This window comes from Schistocerca americana, chromosome 5 (assembly GCF_021461395.2).
Source record: "Schistocerca americana isolate TAMUIC-IGC-003095 chromosome 5, iqSchAmer2.1, whole genome shotgun sequence".
Lineage (NCBI taxonomy): Eukaryota > Metazoa > Arthropoda > Insecta > Orthoptera > Acrididae > Schistocerca > Schistocerca americana.
In genome coordinates this window covers 417,287,225-417,307,242 of record NC_060123.1, presented here as the reverse complement: position 1 = coordinate 417,307,242, position 20,018 = coordinate 417,287,225, and the positions used below count along the sequence as shown (strand labels likewise).

The following is a 20,018-nucleotide window of genomic DNA, read 5'->3' as shown; positions in this document are numbered from 1 at the left end:
CACCACGCATCACTCAGCGCGCTCCGCTAGATATCAGTCTGCTCCTCCAGCCAGCGCCAGTACGATCCCGTCTTGTCACCCCTTTGAGCAACTGGGAGCTGTTATGGAGCAGCGTCTGGATATACACGCGTTACTGGTAACAATGCGCGACCAACCGCTGCAACGGATGGAAGTGGAACGAAATATTCTCTATCAATATGACGTCCTAAGACTATGTTCGTGTACTAGATCGCGACTGCAAGAGTGTTTTGCAACTACAGAAGTCTACCGTATATGAGATAATAATAATTAAAAAAGTAATTCTTGTGTAAGACTGTCTGATTGCATATGAATCCTCCTTTGATTCTGATTATATACAGTGTGCTGGTGTGGTCTTCTGGCCACAGACTGACCTCGTGTAGCGCCCACGCTTGTTTATCATTTTCAAGCTTCTTCATCTCTACGTGACTACTGATACCTACATTATATTGAACCTGCTTACTGTATTCAAGACTGGGTCTCCATATACGTTTTTTACCACTCGCACTTCCCTCCACTACTAAATTGGTCATCTCTTGACGTCTCAGAATGTGTCTTATCAACCGATCCCTTCTTTTAGTCAGATTGTTCCACAAATTTCTTTTCTTACCAATTCTATTCACTAACTCCTCATTAGTTATGTGATCTAACCATCTAATCTTCTGTAGTACCACATTTCAAAAGCCTCCACTCTCTTTTCTGCACTGTTTATCGTCCACGTGTCGCCTCCACACAAAGCTACAATACACAAAAATAGCTTCCGAAAAGTCTTCCTAACACTTAAATTTATATTAGACGTTAACAAATTTGTCTCTTCCAGAAAATATGTTCTTGCTTTTGTTAGGTTGCACTTTATGTCCTCTGGACTTCAGCTATAGTCAATTAGCTGCCCAAATAGCGAAACTTAACTATTTCACATGTCTCATTTTCTACAATAATATTGTCAGCATTACTTGATTTAATTCGATTACATTCCATTACCACTGTTTTACTTTCGTTGATGTTCATCTCATTACCTTTTTGCAACACTAGCGATTCCGTTCAAATGATTTTCCTAATCCTTTGCCACCTCTGACGTGACGTCATCGGCGAACTTCAAAGTTTTCATTTCTCCTTCCTGAATTGTAACTCCCATTCCAAATTTCTCCTTGGTTTCCTCTACTGCTTATTCAGTGTACAGACTTAATAAGGCTGGGATTAGGTAACACACTTCCTTCTCAACTACAGTTTTCATTTCACGTCCTTCGAGACTCATAACTGCAGCCTGGTTTCTGTACAAGTTGTACATAACCTTCGCTCCCCGTAATTTATCCCTGCAAACTGTAGATTAAAACTGAAGAAACTGCAAAAAGGTGGGAATTTAAGGAGATGTTGTTGTTGTTTTGGTCTTCACTCCTGAGACTGGTTTGATGCAGCTCTCCATGCTTCTCTATCCTGTGCAAGCTCCTTCATCTCCCAGTACCTACTGCAGCCTACGTCCTTCTGAATCTGCTTAGTGTATTCATCTCTTGGTCTCCCTCTACGATTTTTACCATCCACGCTGCCCTCCAATTCTAAATTGGTGATCCCTTGATGTCTCAGAATATGTCCTACCAACCGATCCCTTCTTCTGGTCAAGTTGTGCCACAAACTTCTCTTCTCCCCAATCCTATTCAATACTTCCTCATTAGTTATGTGATCTACCCACCTAATCTTCAGCATTCTTCTGTAGCACCACATTTCGAAAGCTTCTATTCTCTTCTTGTCTAAACTATTTATCGTCCACGTTTCACTTCCATACATGGCTACACTCCATATAAATATTTTCAGAAACAACTTCCTGACACTTAAATCAACACTCGATGTCAACAAATTTTTCTTCTTCAGAAACGCTTTCCTTGCCATTGCCAGTCTACCTTTTATATCCTCTCTACTTCGACCATCAACAGATATTTTGCTCCCCAAATAGCAAAACTCCTTTACTACTTTAAGTGTCTCATTTCCGAATCAAAATTCCCTCAGCATCACCCGAGTTTACTCGACTACATTCCATTATCCCAGTTTTGCTTTTGTTGATGTTCATCGTATACCCTCCTTTCAAGACACTGTCCATTCCGTTCAACTGCTCTTCCAAGTCCTTTGCTGTCTCTGACAGAATTACAATGTCATCGGCGAACCTCAACGTTTTTATTTCTTCTTCATGGACTTTAATACCTACTCCGAATTTTTCTTTTGTTTCCTTCACTGCTTGCTCAGAATACAGATTGAATAACATCGGGGATAGGCTACAACCCTGTCTCACTCCCTTCCCAACCACTGCTTCCCTTTCATGCCCCTCGACTCTCGTAACTGCCATCTGCTTTCTGTACAAATTGTAAATAGCCTTTCGCTCACTGTATTTTACCCCTGCCACCTTCAGAATTTGAAAGAGAGTATTCCAATCAACACTGTCAAAAGCCTTCTCTAAGTCTACAAATGCTAGAAACGTAGGTTTGCCTTCCCTTAATCTTTCTCTAAGGTAAGTCGTAGGGTCAGTATTGCCTCACGTGTTCCAACATTTCTAGTGAATCCAAAGTGGTCTTCCTCGAGGTCGGCTTCTATCAGTTTTTCCATTCGTCTGTAAAGAATTCACATTAGTATTTTGCAGCTGTGACATATTAAACTGATAGTTCGGTAATTTTCACATCTGTCAACAACTGCTTTCTTTGGGATTGGAATTATTATATTCTTCTTGAAGTCTGGGGGTATTTAGCCTGTCTCATACATTTTACTCGCCAGATGGTAAAGTTTTGTCAGGTGTGGCTCTCCCAGGGCTGCCAGTAGTTCTAATGGAATGTTGTCTACTCCCGGGGCCTTGTTTCGACTCAGGTCTTTCAGTGCTCTGTCAAACTCTTCACGCAGTATCGTATCTCCCATTTCATCTTCATCTACATCCTCTTCCATTTCCGTAATATTGTCCTCAACTACATCGCCCTTGTATAGACCCTCTATTTACTCCTTCCACCTTTCTGCTTTCCCTTCTTTGCTTAGAACTGGGTTTTCATCTGAGCTCTTGATATTCATACAAGTCGTTCTCTTTTCTCCAAAAGTCTCTAGTCTTCCTATATGCAGTATCTATCTTACCCCTAGTGAGATAAGCCTATACATCATTACATTTGTCCTCTAGCCATCCCTGCTTAGCCATTTTGCACTTCCCGTCGATCTCATTTTTGAGACGTTTGTATTCCTTTTTGCCTGCTTCATTTACCGCATTTTTATATTTTCTCCTTTCATCAATTAAATTCAATATATCTTCTGTTACCCAGGGATTTCTACTAGCCCTCGTCTTTTTACCTACTTGTTCCTCTGCTGCCTTCACTACTTCATCCCTCTGGTTTAGTCAGGAGATGTGACCTGGATAAACTGACTAAACCAGAGGTTGTACAGAGTTTCAGGGAGAGAATAAGAGAACAATTGATAGGAATGGGGGAAAGAAATACGGTAGAAGAAGAATGGGTAGCTTTGAGGGATGAAGTAGTGAAGGCAGCAGAGGATCAAGCAGGTAAAATTATGAGGGCTAGTAGAAATCCTTGTGTAACAGAAAAAAAAATTTATTTAATTGATGAAATAAGAAAATATGAAAATGTAACAAATGAAGCAGGCAAAAAGGAATACAAACGTCTCAAAAATGAGATCGACAGGAAGAACAAAATGGCTAAGCAGGGATGGCTAGAGGATAAATGTAAGGGTATAGAGGCTTATCTCACTAGGGGTAAGTTAGATACTGCCTACAGGAAAATTAAAGAGACCTTTGGAGAAAAGAGAACCACTTCTATGAGTATCAGGAGCTCAGATGGAAACCCAGTTCTAAGCAAAGAGGGGAAAGCAGAAAGGTGGAAGGAGTATATTGAGGGTCTATACAAGGGCGATGTACTTGAGGACAATATTATGGAAATGGAAGAGGATGTAGATGATGATGATGATGAAATTGGAGATATGATACTGCGTGAAGAGTTTGACAGAGCACTGAAAGACCTGAGTCGAAACAAGGCCCCAGGCGTAGACAACATTCCATTAGAACTACTGGCAGCCCTGGGAGAGCCACACCTGACAAAACTTTACCATCTGGTGAGCAAAATGTATGAGACAGGCTAAATACCCCCAGACTTCAAGAAGAATATAATAATTCCAATCCCAAAGAAAGCAGTTGTTGACAGATGTGAAAATTACCGAACTATCAGTTTAATATGTCACAGCTGCAAAATACTAACGCGAATTCATTACAGACGAATGGAAATACTGGTAGAAGCCGACCTCTGGGAAGATCAGTTTGGATTCCGTAGCAATATTGGAACACGTGAGGCAATACTGACCTTACGACTTATAATATTGGAACACGTGAGGCAATACTGACCTTACGACTTATCTCAGAAAAAGATTAAGGAAAGGCAAACGTAATTTTCTAGCATTTGTAGACTTAGAGAAGGCTTTTGACAGTGTTGACTGGAATACTCTCTTTCAAATTCTGAAGGTGGCAGGGGTAAAATACAGTGAGCGAAAGGCTATTTACAATTTGTACAGAAACCAGATATCAGTTATAAGAGTCGAGGGACATGAAAGGGAAGCAGTGGTTGGGAAGGGAGTGAGACAGGGTTGTAGCCTATCCCCGATGTTATTCAATCTGTATTCTGAGCAAGCAGTGAAGGAAACAAAAGAAAAATTTGGAGTAGGTATTAAAATCCATGGAGAAGAAATAAAAACGTTGAGGTTCGCCGATGACATTGTAATTCTGTCAGAGACAGCAACGGACCTGGAAGAGCAGTTGTATGGAATGAACAGTGTCTTGAAAGGAGGGTATAAGATGAACATCAACAAAAGGAAAACGAGAATAATGGAATGTAGTCGAATTAAATCGGGTGATGCTGAGGGTATTAGATTAGGAAATGAGACACTTAAAATAGTAAAGGAGTTTTGCTATTTGGGGAGAAAATTAACTGACGATGGTAGAAGTAGAGAGGATACAAAAGGTAGACTGGCAATGACAAGGAAAGCGTTTCTGAAGAAAAATTTGTTAACGTCGAGTATAGATTTAAGTGTGAGGAAGTCGTTTCTGAAAATATTTGTATGGAGTGTAGCCATGTATGGAAGTGAAACGTGGACGACAAATGGTTTGGACGAGAAGAGAATAGAAGCTTTTGATATGTGGTGCTACAGAAGAATGCTGAAGATTAGATGGGTAGATCACATAGCTAACGAGGAGGTACTGAATAGAATTGGGGAGAAGACAAATTTGTGACAACTTGACTAGAAGAAGGGATCGATTGGTAGGACATATTCTGAAGCATCAAGGGATCACCAATTTAGTATTGGAGGGCAGCGTGGATGGTAAAAATCCTAGAGGGAGACCAAGAGATGAATACACTAAGCAGATTCAGAAGGACGTAGGCTGCAGTAGGTACTGGGAGATGAAGGAGCTTGCACAGGATAGAGTAGCATGGAGAGCTGCATCAAACCAGTCTCAGTACTGAAAACGACGACGACGACGACGACGACGACGACGACGACAATAACAACCACCTTTAAAATTCCGAAGGGTGTAGTCCAACCAATATGGTAACATGATCAAAATGTTTCTCTAAACATACAAATGCTATAAATGTAGGTTTGGCTCACTTCTATGTATCTTCTATGGTAAGTCGTCGGGTCAATATTTCCCCGCGTGTTCTGTCATTTCTCCAGAACCCAAACTGATTTTTCATGAGATCAGTTCCTGCGAATTATTCTATTCTTCTGTAAATAATTCGTGTCAGTGCTTGGCAACCATGACTTATTGAACTGATGGTTCAGCAGTATTCACACATGCCAGCACCTGCCTTCTTTGTAATTGGAACTGAACGTTCTTCTTATAGTCTCAGAGTATTTCGCCTGTCTCTTACCTTGCACACCAGGTGGAATAACTTTGTCGTGGCTAGCTCTCCCAGAGATCTCAATAATTCTAAGGGAATGACATCGACTCACGGTTCTTGTTTTGATTTAGGTCTTTCAGTGCTTTGTCTAATCCTTCTCGCAGTATCGCATGTCGCATCTCCACCTACTTTGGAAAAATTTGGAAATTTGTTGTAAGGACTATGGGACCACACTGCTGGGGTCATCGGTTCCTAGGCTTAAGCACTACTTAATCTAACTTACGCTAAGGACAGCACACGCACCCATGCCCGAGGGAGGACGACTCGAACCTCCGACGGGGGGAGCCGCGCGAACCCTGACATGACGCCTCGGACCGTACGGCTGTCTTCCTAATTTGCTTCCGTTCTTTGTTTGTATTTGCTTGCCATCTGGGCTCTTATCATCCATAAACGTGTCTCTCTTGTTGTCAAAGGCATCTTTAATTTTCTAATACGCGGCGTCTATCTTTCCCCTGGTCATGCATGCTTCTATGGTCTTACATTTCTCGTCTAGACACTTCTACTTTGGCATTTTGCACTTCCTTTCAATCTAATGTTTTAGACGTCTGTATGCCTTTTTGCCTGCTTCATTTGCTGCAGTTTTATATTTCCTTCTTCTGTGAATTAGTGCATGGCTTGTAAAATACGTGAATAACATTAATTGCTTCAATTCATGTATTTTTTGCTGTCCAATAGCGTACTTTTAGTATAAGTAACAATGAGAGCGGTTCAAACGATGGCAGTATTGAAAGAAGATCGATCAGCTCTATGGACACTATGCCAACTGCTGTTAATAACTGGACAATGCAATCGCAGCAAGCAGCCTCTATGGAAAATTACGTATCGTAACAGAATAAAGAAAGTGAGAAATGTGCAATATATCGTGAATAATACAGACAACAAAAACGTCCTCTCAATAACAATAAAAATAAAAATAAAGGCCACAAAACACTCTAATCAGATGTAACACAAGCAAATGAAACCGTTAACAAAAAAAACAACGCTACAAGAATAGAAAACCGCAGTTAGAAAGAGGGTTAATCAGAATGTGTATAACAAAAAATACCAAGAAAAAGGAGACCGGAGACTAGCTTCTAATGAAATAGTCTACAAGGAAGTGGAGACGGTAACGAGAAAGGAAGAAAGATTAAAGTTTAACGTCCCTTCGACACCTACATCACTAGGAACCGAGCACAAATCCGGAATACGCAGTGATGGGGAAGGAAATCTTTGTTGCCGTTTTCAGTGGAACCATCGTGGCTTTTGCCGCGAGTGATTTAAGGAAATGACGGAAAACCTAAATCTGATTGGCCCGAAGCTGATCTGAACAATCGTCCTCACGAATACAGTGTGCTAACCAAAGCGCCACCTCGCTCAGTGTCAGTAATGAGCAGGAACACTACGAAAACAAAATAATAGAGAAATTATGGAACAGTAAGAACAACATTTGACGGATTATCGGTATCATGGAAAGAAGATATAATTATTATAACACCAAAAAACACAAAGAGAAACAAATCAACATCAGCAAACATTGGGAAGGATGATTTCAGGCGAAGAAACGAAGCTGAGATCCGAATCGAGAAGTACTGGACAAACAGAAAACAGTAAACCCTATTTTATACAACTGATGAAAGTGGTGCAATGAAGGCCATGAAATGTAAACAAGTAATTGGTTTCAGGCAGTGACAGTAAGTTTCGTATTCTTTATTAAAGCACATTAGTTGAGGCTTGGCGCAACCATCTCTGGACAGAATGGAAACGTGGGGTGATGCTTCGCTTTATGAGTAATATTTGGCGTAAAAATAAAACTTTCTTCTCCTTTTAAAACAAAGAGTCTTTCTACTCATTTTAGGATTCTGTGAGCCTGGCACAGGATGCTTTACGTGCTACGATTAGCTGGCTGCAAATCCTCGCACAACGGCGCGCGCAGTGAGACCTGAGCGGGTTTGCAGTGACGTCAAGCGATTGTAGGCGGCGCGACGCAACAACCCCGAGGTCGCAGCTCGAGAGAAATGTAATGCTGACGTCATAAAGCGCCGCAGTTTTCCTCTCCAGCTAAAACACATCGCTGGCGCCGGAGCTCACTTTCACAGCGACCCCGGCGACCTGACCCAGCACTACGGCTGCTAACAGCGTTTTTATCCTCCACCCTCCGATTCCGCCTTCTCTTCTGCCCTTCGTCTCGGGTTTATTTATTTTTTACCTTTGCGCACTCCTTATTTTATCCTTTCGCCACTTATATTTTCACCCGTCTCCCCCCCCCCCCCCCCCCTCTCTCTCTGTGTGTGTGTGTGTGTGTGTGTGTGTGTGTGTGTGTGTGTGTGTCCGCGCGTCGCGCCCGCTTGTTTTTACTTACAGAAAGTAGAAGTTCTTTTCGATCATCACTAAGTATCTAAACATATTAAAGTCTGCCCCTCCCCACCTCTATTTTTTATGAAGGCTAATCTCAGGAACTACTGTAGTGATTTTGATATAGTTTTCACTATGAGGGGGAGTGATTCACGAGAAATGTGTTTGTATAATTTATTGCCCTTACGCTATACACAAGTCGTCCGGCCATAAATACTTTGCGCCCCCTTGCGGAGTGGGGATGGGTCGCAGTATTTTTTAGAAGTTATTGCTCTGGGTCAAGTCGCCTACAACACAAGCAAGCTGGTCATTTAAAAGTTACTCACAGGACGAGCTGCCGACGTGAGCGTAACGGTAGGCAGTGAAACAGATTGCCCGCCCTGGAACGTACATTGACAACAGCAGGCGCTGATCGTAACATGCGCAGAGGCCTCGGCTGCCCGACAGCAAATGGCGTGGATATAATCATATCCAAAACTTTCAAAATTCAGAAATCAAAACTCGTATTGCGAAACAGATTACCCACGAAAGTTTACGAGTTCAATTCAAAGTTACAACGATAACAGTCTTCGTGCAGTTTAAATGGTGGCCTATAGAGTTATCAGGTATAGGGCACAACGTAGGCGACATGGGGCCTCTACAAGCAGCAAAAATATCAACTGAATTTCTCAACTTCAGGGGGTTCCATGTGTCTTACAGTAGAATACCCGTTTATTCAACCAAAGTCATTCTATTAAATAGTTTGAAAGCCACTGTCGGGACGCAGAACCACGAAACAGACGCCGCACGGTAGAGGCAACTAACACTGAAGCTTCAGCGGAAAAGTTACGTAAAATAATAAAAAAATTATGTAAAATAATAAAAATAATGCTATTGTTCCACACGTAACATGTTGATACATGTAACGTGTAGCTTGCGAGACAGGGAAGTGGACCCGACCAGGAAAAAGACTGCGCGGCTAACATTTGCTACAACGTAAAATAGAACCTAGAATTTAATTTCCGTCTGTACTTAGACGTGTTATTTAGAAGGGCTTTTTATAGTTATAAATTCTGTTAGGTTCATTTCTGGTCAACTATTATACGAGTGTGATGTATTTTGAAAGGTGGTGATTTTTCAATGTCATACTGTTTTGGTTTCTTTCCACAATGTTTATGATTCACAGAGAATGGCATTACGCGTCACTATAACGTAAGACTTTTGTTTATATATGCCGTATGTGGCGCTGTTGCTGTTTATTGTTCGTTGGTTTTAAATGCCATACTGTTCTTCGAAAAAAATTAAGAGCTTAAGTCAGGTAGTGAACTTTTTATTTTATTGTAATAACTGATTTGTCCTTGATGATTAGAAGTTGTAATAAAGACACTCCGTACATCCTAAAATGGCGCCCTCAACCTTAGGTTTCCTTGCGGCAGCGGAGGAAGCAGACCATCTGTTGTATGTTTGTTCTGTCACTGTGCAATGTTAAACTTGACTTTGTTACACGTATATGTATAATCTTGATATGATTTATATACTATTCCGCTGTTTTGTCTATGTGGTACTTATATCCTGCTGCGATACGCTCTGTATCTTGTTATATGCACTCAATTTTTGTAATAGCTTATTGAATAAACTGTAAATTAAACTTTCGTATCGCGGAAATGAAACAAAAAGTAACTCTTGCAACTCTGGCTGCTTTTACATCGTACTAGAATTGTTGGTGTTGGTAATACATTGTCAAGTCAATCAGTTTTTCTGAGTCAGCTTTGTTTGTCTTGTTAAGCTAATCTCGACTTCCAAAGCAAATGAACGGGAGCAGATGCCATTCTAGTTTTGCTCAAAGCGCTGATAGGGGGCGTGGCTCCCGCAAGGAGCCGGCCCCAGGGAACAAGCGGTTCTAGGCGTTCAGTCCGGAACCGCGCTGCTGCTACGGTCGCAGATTCGAATCCTGTCTCGGGCACGGATGTGTATGATGTCCTTAGGTTCGTTAGGTTTAAGTAGTTCTAATTCTAGGGGACTGATGAGCTCAGATGTTCAGACCTAAAGTGCTTAGAGCTATTTGAACCAGACACGGAGGATCAAGACTTGTGTCCCTCAAGCGTGCGCAGCACTCTTGCTGGGTCACATACAATGGGGTGCCAGGTGACGTGTTGAAAACTGGCAGCGATTATCATGTCCTCACAACTACTGGTCATTTCTCATAAGTAAACTTGCGTATTGGCCAGCTTAGCGCGTAGAACAAGAATCTTCTAATCCTGAAGTTGAGGGTTCGAATCTGGCTAATAACTTTTCTTTACTTTTCTTCTATATTTCACATTTATTAACAAATGAGAATGTCTTAACAAATATCAATAAAAATTATTCAATAAAAATAATATCGTTACAAACAGGTAGTGGAGAGCTGGGCAAAGCGGTCAAGCCAATTCATTCAAGGTATTTCTATTTTTTAAGCTAACAAGGAAAGGTTCCCAGTGATGGGATCGACTTTTGAAACTATCTATAAGATGATGTTGGTTAAGGTCCCAGGTACCACACCCTGCAGCCTTTCATCCTGGTACGCCCTCATTTGCGAGTAATCGACGAAAAAAAGCTTCGGAGGGAGCTTTATAAAGATTGGTTGCGTAGTGAAACGGTTAATATTACAAGCCTCGTATGCAAGAGACTGTGGGTTTGGATGTTATCAAGTGCTTTGAAATTTTTTATTTTTAAATCTTCATCGAAATCACTTTCATGATTGTTTTTATTCAATTATTTTGTTTCAATGTACTTTTTATTTATATTCCTTTGTCACATTGTAATCATCGTATTTACTTTCTCAACTGCTATCATTTTTTCTTTCCATAATTCTTTTTTGACGGAATCTTTGTGCGCGTGATTTCAATAAATTAAGATCGATTTAATTTCTTACGGTTAGCCATCCTGTATTTTCGTCCATGTTATTGCGTTCATTATTTCTGTTCCTCATTTTATCTGAATTTCGTTTCACTTTTAATTCCTTCTTTCGTTTAAAACTTCATCTGTGTATTTTGTCCACAGTGCAATAAGAATATAAATTTTAAATGTTTGTATGACGATTACCATCCAAGAAAATGAACATCTTTTAACGAAAATTACATTTTTGACTCCTAGAGGTTGAAAATACCGCTTCAGTTGTAAATCTGTTTTATTATCACGACCGGTTTCGGTCGCTGACTCCACTGTACAGTCAGTACAAAGAGATTATTTAGTATTTTGCTTTTTAACCGATAGATCGGCATTTTAAAATGTTTAAATATTATGATGGGTAAACAAAAATAACTAAATTCGCATACACAAAGATTCCAACTGGAAAAAGAATGGTCAAAAGAAAACTTGAGAGCAATTGGAGAAGGTAATGTGGTGAATAAAATTGTGTGCCAAAGGAATATAAATAAAAAAAATTAAATTTAAACATATTAACCGAAGAAAAATAATGATCAAAATCTTTTCGATAAAGATTTAAAAATAAAAAAATTTCAAAGTAGTCGATGAGATTCGAATGCATAACGTCTTGTATATGAGGGTTGTACATTACGCTAAGAGATAGGTCTCCATAATATTTGCGAAATTCCAAAATATTTTTACGTTGATTGTTCGCAAATGACAGCCCACCACAGTGAATGGCTGCAGGTTGTGATACTGTATAGATGATTTCAAACTGTCGATCCCAACGGTGGGGACCTGTCGTTGTCAGTAGCAATTGACGGAAATGCATAAAAATGAGTGGTTATATACAGCAACTATTGAAGTACAATGCCTAATAGTTTAATTACCTTAGCAACAAATTAAGCACTGTGCACAATTCACTTTTCACAAAGTGGCCACTTTTAAACTAAAAAATGAGAAATAAAAACTGTTATAACAAAGAACTAAATGTATGTTATTGTAAAACATGATTCGAATTACTTACACTTTTCACAAATGAAAGTCTGCGTTTCTCAACTCGTGTGCGGAGTCAGTGGCCCCAAAGGCAGCACTTCTGACAGCAGTCAAGATATAGAACTTTCAACACAGTTTCATTAAATAGTAATAAACCACATTCCCTCTCCACAATAAATAAGCTAATGACCACTTATCTTAAACAACAGGATAACTAAAATCCACAGAAATTATTGCAACTCTGCGGAGTGGCACAGCAAACACGTGACTCAGGCCCACGGGGAGAACGAGTTAAAGCATTTCCCGTCCCATGCCAGCACCTTATAATCCCCAGGACCCCAGTAGTCACACTTCCCGGCTCTCCTGTACACAGTAAATTGGCCATGACGACCCACCAGAACAAATTTTCTTACAATAACAGTTATATTTGGACAAAACTGTTGTCTGGCTTTATCAAAGAGCGAAGCTATCCTCAATCCGAGAGTACGTTTGAACACCACATAGTCCTTGTCTTCCTCTGAACAGGCTTAACCAGCCAGTTATCGAAGGCCTTACACTTTAAGGTGGACTCTGATACACTGTGTATCTTGACTCTTTTACATAACAAAAAAAATCAGTGACAGGTGAAAAGACGCGATAAGTAAATAAAGAAAAAATCATAGAGTAAGACTAAAGTTTACGCATTGTATTGTACGCGACACAAAGCAGATGTACACAATGCTGACAATGGTTAATTTGAATACGAAAACCCTGAATACTGTGACGACATATTTGTAGTGTTGCTTTAGGTCTAAATAAGGTTGGAAGAATACAGCTTGACTGTGAGTACTAGAATCGAAAGCACGGGGATGTGAATATGGAAACGAAACTATCTCATTGTTACATCACTGGGTACTGAAAATCTGTTGCTACTTATAAGCATATATCAATAAATAAAGATTACGAGGGAGGTGCCGACGTCAACCGCGTTGGGCTTTGGATAATTCAGTGGCGAAAGTTGACACTCATACATTTATTACACACACTATGCGATCAAAAGTATCAGAACACCCCCAAAAACATACGTTTTCCATATTAAGTGTATTGTGCTACCATTTACTGCCAGGTATTCCATATCAGCGACCTCAATAGTCATTAGACATCGTCAGAGGGCAGAACTCACGGACTTCGAACGTGGTTAGGTGATTGAGTGTCACTAGTGTCATACGTCTGTACGAGAGATTATCACACTCCTAAACATCCTTAGGTTCACTGTTTCTGATGTGATAGTGAAGTGGGAACGTGAAGGGACACGTACAGCACAAAAGCGTACAGGATCGACCTTGGCTGTTGACTGACAGACCATCGACAGTTGGAGGAGGTCGCAATGTGTAGTAGGCAGACATCTATCCAGACCATCACACAGGAATTCCAAAGTGCAGCAAGATCCACTGCAAGTACTATGACAGTTAGGCAGGAGGTGATAAAAACTTGGATTTCATGGTCGAGCAGCTGCTCATAAGCCACACATCATGCAGGTAAATGCCAAACGACGCCTCGCTTGGTGTAAGGAGTGTAAACATTGGATGACTGAACATAGGAAAAACGTTGTGTGGAGTGACGAATCACGGTACACAACGTGGCGATCCGGTGGCAGGGTGTGGGTATGGCGAATGCCTGGTGAACGTCATCTGCTAGCGTGTGTAGTGCCAACAGTAAAATTCCGAGGGGGTGGTATTATGGTGTGGTCGTGCTTTTCATGGAGGGTGCTTGCAACCCCTGTTGTATTGCGTGGTACTATCACAGCACAGGCCTACACTGATGTTTTAAGCACCTTCTTGCTTCCCATTGTTGAAGATCAATTTGGGGATGGCGATTGCATCTTTCAACACGATCGAGCACCTGTTCATAAAGCACGGCCTGTGGCGGAGTGGTTACACGACAATAACATTCCTGTAATGGACTGGCCTGCACATAGTCCTGACCTTAATTCTATAGAACACCTTTGGGATGTTTTAGGTCGCCGACTTCGCGCTAGGCCTCACCGACCGACATCGATACCTATCCTCAGTGCAGCACTCTGTGAAGAATGGGCTGGCATTCCCCAAGAAACTTCCAGCACCTGATTGAACGTATGCTTGCGAGAGTGGAAGCTGTCATCAAGGCTAAGGGTGGGCCAACACCATACTGAATTCCAGCATTACTGACAAATTAAGTCATTGTCAACCAGGTGTCCGGATACTTTCCATCACATAGTGTATGTGTGCTGTCTTTTCTGTCGGAACATGTCCAACAGAATAGACACCACTGTTTTTTAAACAGCAGCCGTAAATATCAGTGTTGCGAGCTATGGACCGACGTCAGCCGCAATTGGACAATGAAATAATTCAAAGGCGGAAGTTGAAATTTGTGCTCGGATACCCGAAGCAGTGAAGGTGTCGCGTGCGTGAAGTCCCTGTCAGGCACTGATTTTCAAATTTCGCCAGTGAATTATTTCAATGCCCAATTGCGGCTGACGTCGGTACCCGCTCGTGATATTGATATTTACGGCTACTGCATTAAAAACTGCGGTGTCTGCTCTGGCGGGCATGTCCGACAGAAGACACCACACATATACAGAATAAGTAAAGTCTCTTATTTTTTATTTATTTATTTATTTTTGCTCCACGGATTGATAGCAGTAAGTCCTCACCGTTGTTTTTGCGCATTAGCTGTGTTGGTTAAGCGGACAGTTCTGTTCATAGTGATTTCAGAGGTTTTTATTATAAGTGCACACTGACTGTATGTACGAAGGAAGAAATGAGTACAGTTATTTTCTGCACTCTGAGAAGAATGGAAGTGCGAAAATTGTTCGCAGAATATCGCTGCAGTATGGTGATATCTGGTTTAGTCACCAAAATGTTCAAATGTGTGTGAAATCTTATGAGACTTAACTGCTAAGGTCATCAGTCCCTAAGCTTACACACTACTTAACCTAAATTATCCTAAGAACAAACACACACACCCATGCCCGAGGGAGGTCTCGAACCTCCGCCGGGACCAGCCGCCCAGTCCATGACTGCACCGCCTGAGACCGCTCGGCTAATACCGCGCGTCGTTTAGTCACCGAAACATTTACGAGTGCATCATTGGCTTTAGAAGAGGAGACGCATATACGACGAAAAGTATACGGTAGGCCATCCGCTTTGAACGTCTTCAGGAACGTTGAGGCAGCTGAGCGACTGATTCATGATTATCGACGTACTAGAATTGATGATACTGCGCACAAGTCGAATATTAGCCACAGTTCAGCACTGCAGTCACCCATTAACGTCTAAACTGACGCTACGTTTGTCTTCGTTGGGTAACATGTCAACACCAAAAAGGAAGTTTGCTGTTGTCGAAATCAAATGTAAGACGTTTTGAAGAGGAGGGAGAAGACTACTTCAGTCAAACAATAATCTTCGATGAGACGTAGATCTACCATAACGAAACACAGAGCAGGCGGCAGAGCTTGGTAAAAACAGTATTCCTACAGCTCAAACCGTGAATAGTGACAGCAACTGTGACCTACTGCAATACATGAAACCCAAAATCCAAAATTAGGAGGGAGGGGGAGGGAGGGAGGAAGGGAGAGAGGGAGAGAGGGAGAGAGGGAGAGAGGGAGAGAGGGAGAGAGGGAGAGAGGGAGAGAGGGAGAGAGGGAGAGAGGGAGAGAGGGAGAGAGGGAGAGAGGGAGAGAGGGAGAGAGGGAGAGAGAGAGAGAGAGAGAGAGAGAGACTTTCAAAAGATGTGAATTTCAGGATGACGCCTGCGTTTATACTGCTGGGATAACACCACTGCATTCAAAATACTGGTTTTGAACTTCTTGAGCATCTCCGTACAGTCCTGACTTAGCTCCAAGTGATTTTCACCTTTTGGTTTGCGTTAATCCAAGCTTTCGTTGGAGGATGGGGTTGCAGAGGTGGTGCAAGACTCGACGTGCTTGATCCCACAGAGCTGCTCTTTTTCAAGATATGGACCAAGTGCATAGCCATTAATGGGAATGATGTTGAGAAATGATTTTCCTCACAATGTGTTTTCCGTACAAAAATTTCTCTAACAGCTATCTGTACTTACTGACTTGCACTCGTTATTCCCACCATCACTCGCAAGAGATGTTACCAACATACACTTCGAGGCTACGTGTCCAGCCAAGGAACCTTTGGATTGGTAGCCTGATCACTTAGTCACACAGTTGCTTAGCGTTAGTACCTAATAGCGATGGTGGGCAATGAAAACTTCGTAACTCAGTTTGTCTGTAAAAACCTCCTAATTCCAGTAAACAGCAATCCACTATCAAAGTGAGATTTAAAAGAGCATGGACGTCTCTAATCTGTGAATAACTAGGCTTCTACTATATAGTTAGACATGTGGCAATTTCAACTGTAGCCGGCCGAAGTGGCCGTGCGGTTAAAGGCGCTGCAGTCTGGAACCGCAAGACCGCTACGGTCGCAGGTTCGAATCCTGCCTCGGGCATGGATGCTTGTGATGTCCTTAGGTTAGTTAGATTTAACTAGTTCTAAGTTCTAGGGAACTAATGACCTCAGCAGTTGAGTCCCATAGTGCTCAGAGCCGTTTTTTTTAATTTCAACTGTATCACTTCAAATTATTTTTTAACAAACCTTTTTGCTACTCCTGTAAAATTTAACAACATGGAGTTATGAGATTTTCATTGTCTACCTCTGATATTAAATGATAGGGCAGACGTGTTTCATATCACAGCAGATGCAGCGGCGGCACTGCATTGCATAAGGTAAGCGTATACCTCACCTCACCCAGATGACACGACGCCCGCACACACTGAGTCATGCGAACCGAGGTGAAGCGAAGCGGACTAACCTCAGAAACGCAGTGCGCGCATGAGACGTTCTCGTATGTCACACACGCAGCTCATTGACCAATTCACGGAAGTCGTTTACTGTTCTCTTCCCAGAAGAGGCACCGCTCCCGAAACTTCAAAGGGCGTACGATTCCGAACCGTGTCTCTAAAACCAGTATTTATCAAACCTTTGAAATCGCTTCATACCTTGCAAAACAGCAAATTCACGATTCACAATTTAGCTTTGAAATATCGCCGTCTTAAACGGCTAGCAATGAAGTCGTAAGTGTAGAAGCTATGCCATTAGAAGAACGCTTTGAGCTGTTCAATCTATTCACTGTTCTATCCTACACATTTCGTCTTCAGCTACACCACACAGGAAGAAGTCCATCGGTGCGTAATTATATATAGGTATATATAGGTAGTTGAATTTCAAGAGTGATTATGGTTGAAAATGACGCCAAAGCACACACATTTTTTGCATAATGGAAGAGCTTCATCGTCAAAGAATTGGAGTTGCCCAAGGTTGTGGGAATTCTGAAAGATTCCCGCTGTCGATATCGTAAGTACAGTGGAACGTCGTTTATCTGGTCCTCATTAATTCAGATCTCCGGTGCGTCCTGATCTCTTTCTGATATTCCGACAGATAATGCGACAGCAGTCGACGACGATAATTACCACATTCAATTTTCGCCAAACGTAATACACAGATCCTGGGTCGAATCAGTTAACAGGTTAACACTGATCTCTACAGTACTGTACTTTCCCCGTTGATTGAGAGTGTAAAATGACATCGAAGAGAAAAAAGTGGTAAGATGGTGTCATTGGAAAAAATTTAGGGCTACACTCATGTTCTGAAGAAACAGAACACCTTGAGCGACTAGAGATAGGACGTTCATATTCACAGGACACGTACAGTGGTATACTCTATGAAATGATTAGCATTTCAGTCACGCCAGTTCGGCATATGTCCTGTTTAGTGATACGGGCCGGGCAAATGCCCAGTGAGCAGGACATTTACAAATGGGCTGGGAATTTGCCCAAAGCAGTTTTAAATGTCCAGAATCTGAGCATTTATAAAGAAGTACTTTTTAAAAGTTTTACTAAGAATGAATGGAAAGAAGAGAGAAGCTTTTTTCTTTTTTTATCATTCCAACTTGCTGTACGAGAAAGGGCTCGTGTTGCTGACAGCTGCTTGTCATTTACAATATCCTTATTTTTACTAGTTCTACTCCTCAATTTTCCCTCCCTCCCTCTCTCTCACTCTCTCTCTCTCTCTCTCTCTCTCTCTCTCTCTCTCTCTATCTATCTCTGCTGACATCCTTGACACGCAGAAGGCAAGTGTTCGTGCATCACTATGTGGTTATGCATTGCCTTGCTGAAAAATGGTGTCTGTAGTTTTGTATCGCTACGGGTCGCAGGATGTCATTCACGCAAGTCACGCTGGTCACAGTGCCCTGGACACGCACCAACCGTGATGTTGTGGTTGTATCCAATAGCATCCCACACCATAATGCTTCGAGTTGGCGCTGTATGTCTTGTGCGAATGCAGTCACTGTGATGCCGCTCTCCCCGTCTGCGGCGAATCAAAATCCGGCCATCATTTTCAAACAAACACAACACGGATTCGTCTGAAAACACTATATGATACCATTTCTGTCCCCAGTGACGTCGTTCCGTACACCATTGGCGTCTAGCATGTTTCTGCATATTCGTCAAAGGTAGGCGGAGAAGTGGACTACGCGCGCGTGACCTATGTCGTAATAAACGGCGACAGATTGTCACCTCTAATAGTGTACGATGTGTTACACTATTTCATTGTAGCGCCACAGCAGAGGATGAAGCAGATCTGTCCTGCAATGCCATTCGGATGAGGTGTCGATGTTCGCGGGGGGGGGGGGGGGGGGGGGTTTGGTCTGGATGGTGCGACCTGACCCATTTCGTCGTGTTCTACGGCCTTCCGTGAACCATTCGGCACACACACGTTGCACTGCTGAAACACTTCGTCCCACACACGCAGCAATTTCCCGGACGGCTGCACAGCATTATCTCAAAAAAGCGCCTCCTTTCAAACTCACTCACTTGACGGTGTTGTTGTTGTTGTTGTTGTGGTCTTCAGTACTGAGACAGGTTTGATGCTGCTCTCCATGCTACTCTATCCTGTGCAAGCTTCATCTCCCAGTACTTACTGCAACCTACACCCTTCCGAATCTGCTTACTGTATTCATTTCTTGGTCTCCCTCTACAATTTTTACCCTCCACGCTGCCCTCCAATGAAAATTGGCGATCCCCTGATGCCTCAGAACATGTCCTACCAATCGGTCCCTTCTTCTTGTCAAGTTGTGCCACAAACTCCTCCCCAATTCTATTCAATACCTCCTCATTAGTTATGTGATTTACCAATATAATCTTCAGCATTCTTCTGTAGCACCACATTTCGAAAGCTTTGATTCTCTTCTTGTCCAAACTATTTATCGTCCATGTTGCACTTCCATTCATGGCTACACTCCATACAAATACTTTCAGAAACGACTTCTTCACACTTAAATCTATACTCAATGTTTACAAATTTCTCTTCTTCAGAAACGCTTTCCTTATCACTGCCAGTCTACATTTTATATCCTCTCTACGTCGACCATCATCAGTTATTTTGCTCCCCAAATAGCAAAACTCCTTTGCCTCTGCTAATTTAAGTGTCTCATTTCCTAATCTAATTGCCTCAGCATCACCCGAGTTTACTCGACTACATTCCATTATCCTCGTTCTGCTTTTGTTGGTGTTTATCTTATATCCTCCTTTCAAGACACTGTCCATTCCGTTCAACTGCTCTTCCAAGTCCTTTGCTGTGTCTGACAGAATTACAATGTCATCGGCGAACCTCAAAGTTTTTACTTCTTCTCCATGAATTTTAATACCTACTCCGAATTTTTCTATTGTTTCCTTTACTGCTTGCTCAATATACAGATTGAATAACATCGGGGATAGGCTACAACCCTGTCTCACTCCCTTCCCAACCACTGCTTCCCTTTCATGTCCCTCGACTCTTA

At 41.9% G+C, this 20,018-nt stretch overlaps 1 protein-coding gene across 1 annotated transcript in view; it reads right to left on the bottom strand.

The window, feature by feature from the left end:
* The window catches only part of LOC124615354 (rho guanine nucleotide exchange factor 18), a 591,378-nt gene that overhangs the window by 526,119 nt on the left and 45,241 nt on the right, over positions 1-20,018 (bottom strand). The window lies entirely within an intron of this gene.